Source organism: Parambassis ranga, unplaced genomic scaffold (genome assembly GCF_900634625.1).
Source record: "Parambassis ranga unplaced genomic scaffold, fParRan2.1 scaffold_22_arrow_ctg1, whole genome shotgun sequence".
Classification (NCBI taxonomy): domain Eukaryota; kingdom Metazoa; phylum Chordata; class Actinopteri; family Ambassidae; genus Parambassis; species Parambassis ranga.
In genome coordinates, this window is record NW_021144778.1 from 3,457,332 (window position 1) to 3,466,601 (window position 9,270).

General features: G+C 41.0%; 1 non-coding gene across 1 annotated transcript; it reads left to right on the forward strand.

Annotated features, from left to right (window-relative positions):
• The first annotated feature begins 277 nt into the window (after positions 1 to 277).
• trnas-uga (transfer RNA serine (anticodon UGA)) lies at positions 278 to 347 on the forward strand. Its single transcript has one exon. It is a non-coding gene; the product is annotated as a tRNA-Ser (tRNA).
• Positions 348 to 9,270: the final 8,923 nt, after the last annotated feature.

Below are 9,270 nucleotides of genomic sequence, written 5' to 3' on the forward strand. Positions count from 1 at the left end.
CTGCACTGTGTTAACACACCTGAATGCTGCAGAGCATCTTCTTCTTTCCTGCTAAATAAATAATGGCCCTGTGGTCTGGTGGTGTCGGTTCACCTTGGACAGCGATGGACAGGAGGACAGGAAGGTCCGGCTGCTCTCAGCTGGGACCTGTGTGTGTCTGGGTGCACACACACCTGCAGTCTGCCCACAGTTACTGACGTAGCCACTCCGTCACACCCCAGCTGACACATGACCGCACCAGGTGGCTGCTGCTATGACAGATGGTGGTTGTCAGCATTCCTCGTTAGTATAGTGGATAGTATCTCCGCCTGACGCGGAAGACCGGGGTTCGATTCCCCGACGGGGAGAAAGACTTTTACCAGCAGATAGGATGATACTGACCCTGTACATTGCTGCTGCAATAGAAAACATACAAACAAACACAAAACACAAACACACGCCCTCTGCTGGTGAGCCGCGTCATTACACACAACCTCTGCTGCTGTCAGACTGTATAATAACCACTTCTGATAGGTGCAATATTCACACACCACAGTGTACAACACATTATTTATTTAGTTTCTGATGCACTATGTACAGTTTTCTTACAGACCACTTCTCCCTCCACTCACCTGTGCAATAACTGTTCATATGTAAACTGCTGATGATTCTATTCTATATTTTATTGGTAGTTTATTTTATCATATATATCTTTTCCTAACTTATCCTTTGCTGTCTGTACCTGCTGTTGCAAAAATGCAATTTCGCCATTGTGGGACTAATAAAGGTTTCTTAATCTTAATCTTGAGACTGTCTGGAGGACACACAGAGTGGACATGGGTCACAGAGTGCTGCTGCTGTTTGTGTCTCTGCAGCATGGGCAGCTGCTCCTGCTCCACTCGTCACCGGCTGATTGTTCACACCTGTGATCAGTCATCAGCCAATCCTGCTGCAGCTTCCATCTAGTATATGTGTCCAATGGAAGCTGAGCAACATGTCAGCTACACACATAGAAACACTACACATAGTTTGTCATATAAATAACATGGATTGAATCATGTTGTACAGTCAATGGAAACAAAAAGCACTGAGAGTGGTGCTGGTAGTGCAGCAGTGGGTGGAGGCTGAAGTGCTGCCACCTAGTGTCAATATTTGGTATTACTCTGACTACATATTCCACCTTTAACTCTCTGCCATATATACTGTGCCATGTGTGAAGTGATAATAACATGTGAATGTGAATTTATTGTAAAGAACTTTACTTATTATCCCTGTTATAAGTGAGCAGTGTGTGTGTGTGTTTGATGGAGTGTGTAATGTCTGCTCAGTGTTACTGATGCTGCTGTGTGTGATCTGAAAACTGATCAAACTGTGATGTGTCTGATGCTGACAGAAGAATCAGAGGTCAGACAGTCGGATCCTCCTCTGTGACACCTTTAACATCATATCAGAAATCTCTGTCTGCTTCTGGTACATGCAGCTGATCACCAGCAGGGGGCTCACTGCTTTGCTGTCACTCAGTGTAACAATAGAACTGTTAGAATGATGGTGCGGCTCACACAGGTGTGTGTGGTTGAGGTTAATCAGTGCAACAATGTCAGCTTCTCTCTACAGACTGTGAGAGAAACAGTCTGACTGAAGACAGGAGGAGGCAGAAATGTCACTGTGTGGATGTCAGCTGCCAGAAAACACCACAGAAGAAGAAGAAGAGGCAGAGGAAGAAGAAGAACAGAGAGGGGAAAGTGTTTGTGGTGACAGTGGATTGGAGTAAAGCTCAGCTGCTACAACAGAACAGTTTCTGAACACATGTGTAGCCACCAAAACTACACCTGGTACAACAAAGGATCACAGTGAGTGGAGGACCAAGGCTGGAACCAGAGGACCAGAGCTGAGCTCTGGAGGCCAGAGAAGTCCTCCTGATTGAAGCTGAAATGAAACAGTCAAGATGTGAGTGAAGTCCAGACTTTCTGCTTTAATTCAAGTGTTTGGACAAAAGTGTGGCATTAACCATTCGGGAGCTGTAGACATTTTCATACACACACATTTCTGCTGGCTCATATATAATGGAACAAAGGGCTGACAAGCAGCTGCATGTCCAGGTGAGTCCTGTTCCTGGTTCCTCCATGACTAATCCAGCAGATCAAAGTCCTGGAGGTGGTTCTGAGTGCTACATTTACATTTGGTAGCTGTTCACTGGAGCTCTGAACCCTTCATCAGGTGTGCCGTGTGGAATGATCCCCTCACACTTCATCGGTATGAAGCGTGTTATTGAGTTATGGTAAATACTTACATCTATGCCAGCCACTTGTGTGGCAAAATGTCGTCCCAATCTTATATTCATGCAGCCATATTGTGTTCTATATACAGCTATACCCCATATATATATATATATATATATATATATATATATATATATATATATATATATATATATATATATATACCTTCTTACACTGCAAAAAAGGAATTTCAGGAAAGTAAAAAAAAGCCTTGTATCAAGGAAATGAGTCCAGAATGTTTGTCCAGAAAGAATATTAATCTCATCAAGCTTGTTTTACATTAGATTTTATATCTCATTTTAGGAAGGTATGGTAAGTTTTTCTTGATATTTCAGCTAATTTTGAGGTAAAAAGAACCAGAAACAGATGAAAACATGTTTTATAATAAATCCCAGTGGAGCAACAAGACTTATTATAAGAGTAAGAGCATTCACACAACTCCTCAATTTAAGAAAAACTAAACAAGAACAATGAACACTTTTTATTATTATTATTTCATTGCAGGCCATCTGTACCTGACAGAATTGGTTCATATCCAGCATCTTGTTAAAATGACAGCAGACTGGTCTATAGAACATACAAATAATACAAATAACATGATGTAAATGTGCATTGTCCACAAACAGAACAAAATGACCCAAAATGGTAAAAAATGAAATGACCCTTGCTTCACCTGCACCCTGAATCACAATGTAGCAAAGAACATGCTTGTTCAGTATACTGCAGCATCAGCATTTGACTGACTGTTGATCTGCTGTTTCAGATTAGTGTTACTGTTATTTTCATACAGAAAGAACAATCACGAAACAACGAAAACCACCGAGGCAAACCGATTAAAAACTGCACCTGTTACAACCTCTCAGATGAGGCTCTGTGTAGCCCAAGCACAGCTGCCAGGTAATATTTTGTGGGGACATGTCACATCCTTGTGAGTAGAACTATAACAGGGAGTGGAATCTAACAGATCCTCAGATGTTATGAGTTCAGTTGCTTGTGCCATGTTTGGCCTCTCTATTGAATATGCCATGTAATTTCTATCATAGCAGACAGTATTATGCTGCTGCAGCTCAAAACAATATAACGACCAGTTAATTACATAGATGTTGCTCACAAGTCCAAACTCAGGTAAATCACTGGAATTAACAGCAGTTACAAGTAATGTCTTCTCCGTACATATTTATTACCATTTAGATGAATCCATTCAACAGACACTGCATTGTTTGTGTCATCATTTCTGAGGAAAGCCCTTGTTTTTCTTTCAAATATGACATGCTGCGTATTTCTGAAGTTGGTCCCGATGCACACTCATTGAAAAACATTGGGTGTTCAGGATGACTTACATTTTGACAACACTCATACATTTGATTATGCCTTACTAAAGACCTTTGCAGCCCACTGTTTGAAAAAAACAATGTATTGATTCAAACCTCATGCACATGTGACGGACCATCGGTCCCAGGAGTTCTATCTGCGATGGAGCATGAATCAGATATAAATATTGTTATCAGGGAAAAGACATTTCAGATGTTTTAAATGCTGTTCAGTCTCTTTAACCTGCTAATTGTCTGTAGACCAATGACAGGAGCAAACAACATCTGAACACTTTCTATGAGTTCAAGGATGAATTTGTAGTACTCAGTATCTGTAGCTGTATCAATAATAAATGAACAGTCATTGGGCCTGAGGATTGCTTCAGTTTACTGTCACTTGAAGCTAATGTGCTGTAAGCTATAGGGCTTGGTTTGTCTCTGACATCAAGCGGAGAGTAGGGAAATCCAGTTAATGCAGTATTGAGGGCATCCACGTCTAGTTGACCTAAAAGAACTGAATGTTTAACACACACTTTATTTCTAATGGAGCATTTCCTTCAAGAATTACATGCATCATATCCTGAGGTGTTTGTTCAATCAAGTTAAAGGCTGGAAATTCTACCAGCTTGCTCTTCCTGTTGATGCCAAATGTAGTCTTTAAACTGTTCCTAAGATACTCTGTATTTGCTTCTCAATGTCACTGCACTGCCGAACATGTCTTTCTAGTGTCCTTAGTTCAAAGTTGTCTTGGTCAAAATACATTTGCGTGTCCTTAAATGAACATTCACACTGCCGGCACTTACTCTAGGCTGAACCAACAGCCTCTTTAAATCCACAAAGCTCATGTTGTGCTAAGGTGTCTCCACATATCGACACTAATGCTCCAGATATTTCACGTTCACCAGCTGCAGTCTGAATATTAACACCATCATATAGCATTTTCAAGTCCTCATACAACCTGCCCAAAATTCCATCCACTCCACAATCAGACAACTCACTCTTCTTTGCAACAGCCAGTAGACGGATTGCAGCAGGGTTTGATCTATATTTTGGATGAATGTTTCCTAATGTATAATAAAACATCAGCAACTTATTCTGGGAAGCATGAGATCCAAGTGCATTGCAGATTTCAAATAATGATCTGTAAAGCAGAAGGTGGGGCTGAAAATAAAGGCTGTGATTTCATGAGCTCTCCATCTATGATGTCATAGAGAGAGCCACTTCTGTATTTTTGTGGCTCATCTATCAGTTCTAACACTTTTGGATGGGACAATAACTGTTCTGAACTTGTAATCAGAGGTATGTAATGAAAACATTCAGGAACTGTGGCAATAACCCTTTTTGTCCCTTTTTTCTGCAGCAGGCGGTATAGCCAACAGAAAGCTCTGACTCCACACACTTGACATTGTTCTTAATCACATTGTCCTGCCTGTATGCTGTCCAAACAGATGTGAATGGATCCTCAATCCGGTCCAATACTGCCAACGCTTCCTTTTCAAGTTCACTTCCCTGATGTTGAAATACAGTTTGTAGCTGACTCCTCAGACTAGTCACCAACAGAGCTTGATATTGCTGCATTGCTGCCAAGACATCATTCACACCTCTGCAGAACAGACAAGAAATAAGAGCAAATTAAATACAAGCAGTCACAAGTTTTTAATTTATTAGCATGCAATCTCTATTACAAAGTGTATTATATTAACATCCACACAATGATGCTATTTAACTCATTATTAAGGCATTCAAAGTACATTCAAATCCTAATTAGATAGCAGAGAGCAAATACAAGGAATTATTAAACATCACATCTCATAGAGAAATATGCTGCAGCTCATTGACTAATAGGGTCACTGTAAATGTATTTTTTATTTTCAATATATATACACAATATTTGAAACACAATGTGTTCAACATTCAGTGAGAGTTAGGCTTGTCCTTGACATGCAGATAATCAACAGAGCCACAAATCAAAACAGATGTAATAATGTTGTATGTAGACAGACCTGTGAAAGATGGTGCTTTCTCTTGCAGTCAACATAACAGCAGTAGCTTGTCTGGTCAGACGGTTACACCTGATGTCCTCCTTAAAAAGAAAATCACTGTTCCTCCACACAAAACATGATGCTGTTATTAAACTGGACAGGACTCACCTCTGACTGACTTGATGCAGAGAGTCTACAGGAAGACATGACCCCCTGTTTCCAGCCCTGCTTCATCCGTTCGCTCACTGGTTTCCCCCGTCGCTCAGCTGGACTGTATGCCCACACGGTTCTGTTCACCTGATGAAGCTGCTGTTGTCTTCTCTCCCTGTGAATGGTTGCTGCCATGTTCAAGGTGTTCGCGGTGGTTTCTTCCAATGTGACCATAGTGAGTTGTAGACTCCATATTCTTTGGTGCATCCATCAATTCCACAAACAAAGTCCGGACTACGACTATGAGCAGTATTTATATGACAATAAAGACTTGAGAGTGAGAGCTACAAACACAAAGCAGATAACACAGCGCCAAATCATTCCCTGTTTTTAGCCTTAGCTAGCAGCTAGCTGCCTGCTCTGCATGAAGCCGACCTGCTGACACGTCATGATGAAGGTACGTACCACAATTCCATGTCTTATAACAACAGAAACCACTTACTATTTATCAATTATCCAGATATGCCGATATATTATGAAGCAATATGACCTTATTTACGTAAATATAGTTTGTAAAAATGCAAATTAAAGGTATTTAGGCTTAGTGCCCCTCCCCGCTCCCTCTTGGAATATGGTACATTCCACCTGTCGTTTTTTTTTCCACTTGGAGTCCGTGAAGCTAAACTTTAAGCTAGAGGTTACCTGCTGCTGCTGTGAAATCATAATTCTCAACAAACTGTGGATGTCAGACTCATAAAATGGACAAACTGGACGAGGTTACACTTGCCACAGTCAGAGGTATGCTACAAGGGTTACTTTGATGTTGTGCTGGTGTTAATGGTGAGTTAATGTAGTTAGCCTAGCTTAACAAGTTGTGGATTCGCGGCTAAAGTTTAGCAGCTAAAACACATAAAACGGGCTAATCTAGTAATAGCTTATGTCTCATTGAGCTGTGGGGCCATTCTCTCAATGTCAAGGACTGTAAACACTGAAAATACAGCAACAACTGGTCATTTGTAAGACATGAATACATGATGTTAAGTTCACATACTACTCTTGAAGTAGAAGTAGCAAGAAATAAAAAATGTGGAAACAGGTGCTGACAAAATATCCTCAACTACTATGTAAAAATCTGAAGGAATTTAATGATAACCTCTGTTTCTTGGCCCTGACTAACTTTTCTGTTTTACAGCTGCTAATATTGGAGAAGACTTGATCCCATCGCTTTCCCGAGATGACGTTAAAGACCTCTTTCCTGGTCCTGAACATTTCTGGAGGCGCCGGGCTATATGGCTTGTAGTGAATCAAAATGAAAAGGTCAGATCTGTCTGTCACAGTATAACAGGACTGATAAACAGCACATGGTTCAATATCACTATCTGTTTCAAATACATTTTTTAAAAAGTTATAAGTGTTTTTTTCATTCCCCAAAATGATAATGTGACTATGACAAAAATGCTCAATAAATGGTGTGTAAATGTGTTTTAGGTGGATACTGCTCTGGAAATTCATCAATCTCCCCCCACTGGAGGCAGTGACCTTTCAAAAGAGGAGGCAAATACTTCTAAATTTGTGACTATGTCCAACCCAGAATACATGGTGTTCACGGACAGTGAGCTTGAACAGGTGCGACGCTCCTACTTCGAGCAGAAACGACTGGGAACTGAGCACAATGTGACCTTATCCAAGGAGCTCTTTTGCCAACTCATAAGAAACACTATGACTGATACGATCTCCATCGCAAGAGCCACAGAGGACTCCAGATACCCTGCCAAACATGAGGTGCAACCAAAGTTCCACCTTCCAAGAAACCACGGCAAGAAGTCAGTTCTGGAGATTCCAGTGCATCCACCATTATTCTGGAACATTCACCTGTTAGTTCCATGGGCATCCCAGTGTCACCTAGAGCCAGCACCCCAGTGCAGAACGGGACAGCAGTGATGGAGAATGTATGTATTGTATTAAATATAATTTTGGCTGAGTTCATTCATATGGCACATTCTGGACATTCAGCAGCTTTGGAATGTTTCACTACGTGTCCAAGAGTGTCTGTACTCTGGTCCAATATTTTACTTTTTTATCAAGTAACACAAACATTAATGAATTAATGCTACCACTTACTCAGTTTATTATACTGACAACTTGCTTGTTTGGATATCTCATGTCCTCTTTCCATCATAATGTCCCTGTAATGTCTTCAGCTTGTTCAGTTGATGTCTGGACAGCCAGAAAATCCAAGCAAGACACTACAAGACCCTCCAAGAAATGTACAAGTCCAAAAAGCCAAACAAAGCTGCAGTAACTCAATTGCTGAACCTTGAATCCGAGTCTCGAAGACGCTTCATCACCTCTGACGTCTTAAAGGATTCTAGAGGCTTACCCTTGTTTCAGGGAACTGGATCACGTAAGTAATGTTGGTCCCACTTAGTTCACATGACTCAGTTTGTAGCCTGACATAAATAGCATAATGTCCACACATTATAGATTTGTTTGGCCTGATGGTGAATCATTTTAGATAGAATGTTAGACTTTTTTTTAATTCTTCACTGAATCTGTTTTTCAGGTGCTTGACGAGCTGCAGCCAATTATCCAACCAACCAACTTCCAGCACATATCAGAGATGCAGAACAGATGGAAAAGCTTCTACTCAAAGGTCCAGTTTTATGGTGTGATGAAGAAGGCCATGAAGCCTCCAAAAACTTTGAATGGAGGTGAAGTCATGATACATTTAGATCTTTTTACATAATAATGTCTCAGTTATTTATGTTACAGTTACTTATAGTACCACGTTGTATTGTGCCTTTTCCATTCAACCAGTGGAGCATATCACAGCTGTCTCCAGAGCCCTGCCACTGCTCTGTCCGTCCAGCACTATGCCACCAAAGAAACTGGGCTCAAGCAGCGAGGCTCTTTTCCATGTCCTTTCGGTAAGATTGTTCATAATATATTCCTGTTTTTCATACATTTTATATTTAGTTTAGTTACTTTGAGATAAACTTTGATCATTTCCAAAGTTCCAGGGGAAGGGGAAGTGTTTTCTACAGTGTGCTTAATGTAGTACTGACTTCATTGGCTCTAGCTGTGCTGCATTCAGCATTTGCAGTGCTGAATGCTAAGGGGATTTATTGTGACCATAGAATTTCCCTAATGTCCTCATCCAGGTCAAAGTTCTGTTTTTCTAATCTTCTTCATTTATTTGTGTCATCCAGACTTCTGAGGATCCTGATGGGTTCATGCGGCAGCGGGGCCTGTCTTCTCCTGTTCTGCTTGTTTCTGAGGACAACTGCATGATCGCCGTTGGAAACACTCCAGTGAGCAGCTTCACCATGGACAGACTTAATGAGGGACTTCTCTACCTCATGGCATATTACTATGCCCTGCACATACCCAAAGTGCATTTCTACACTCCTGTCAGTACTGCAAACAGAGGTACACAACCATTCAGTCCACGAGCAGGATTTGACCCCCCACTACAAAGAAGCGATTGGTGAGTGGAAGTCCTTCCCTGAGTGAGTGAGCCCCTTTGTTTGTAGAAGCTTGTGTTTGATTTTCAAAGAAAAGTTCATCACA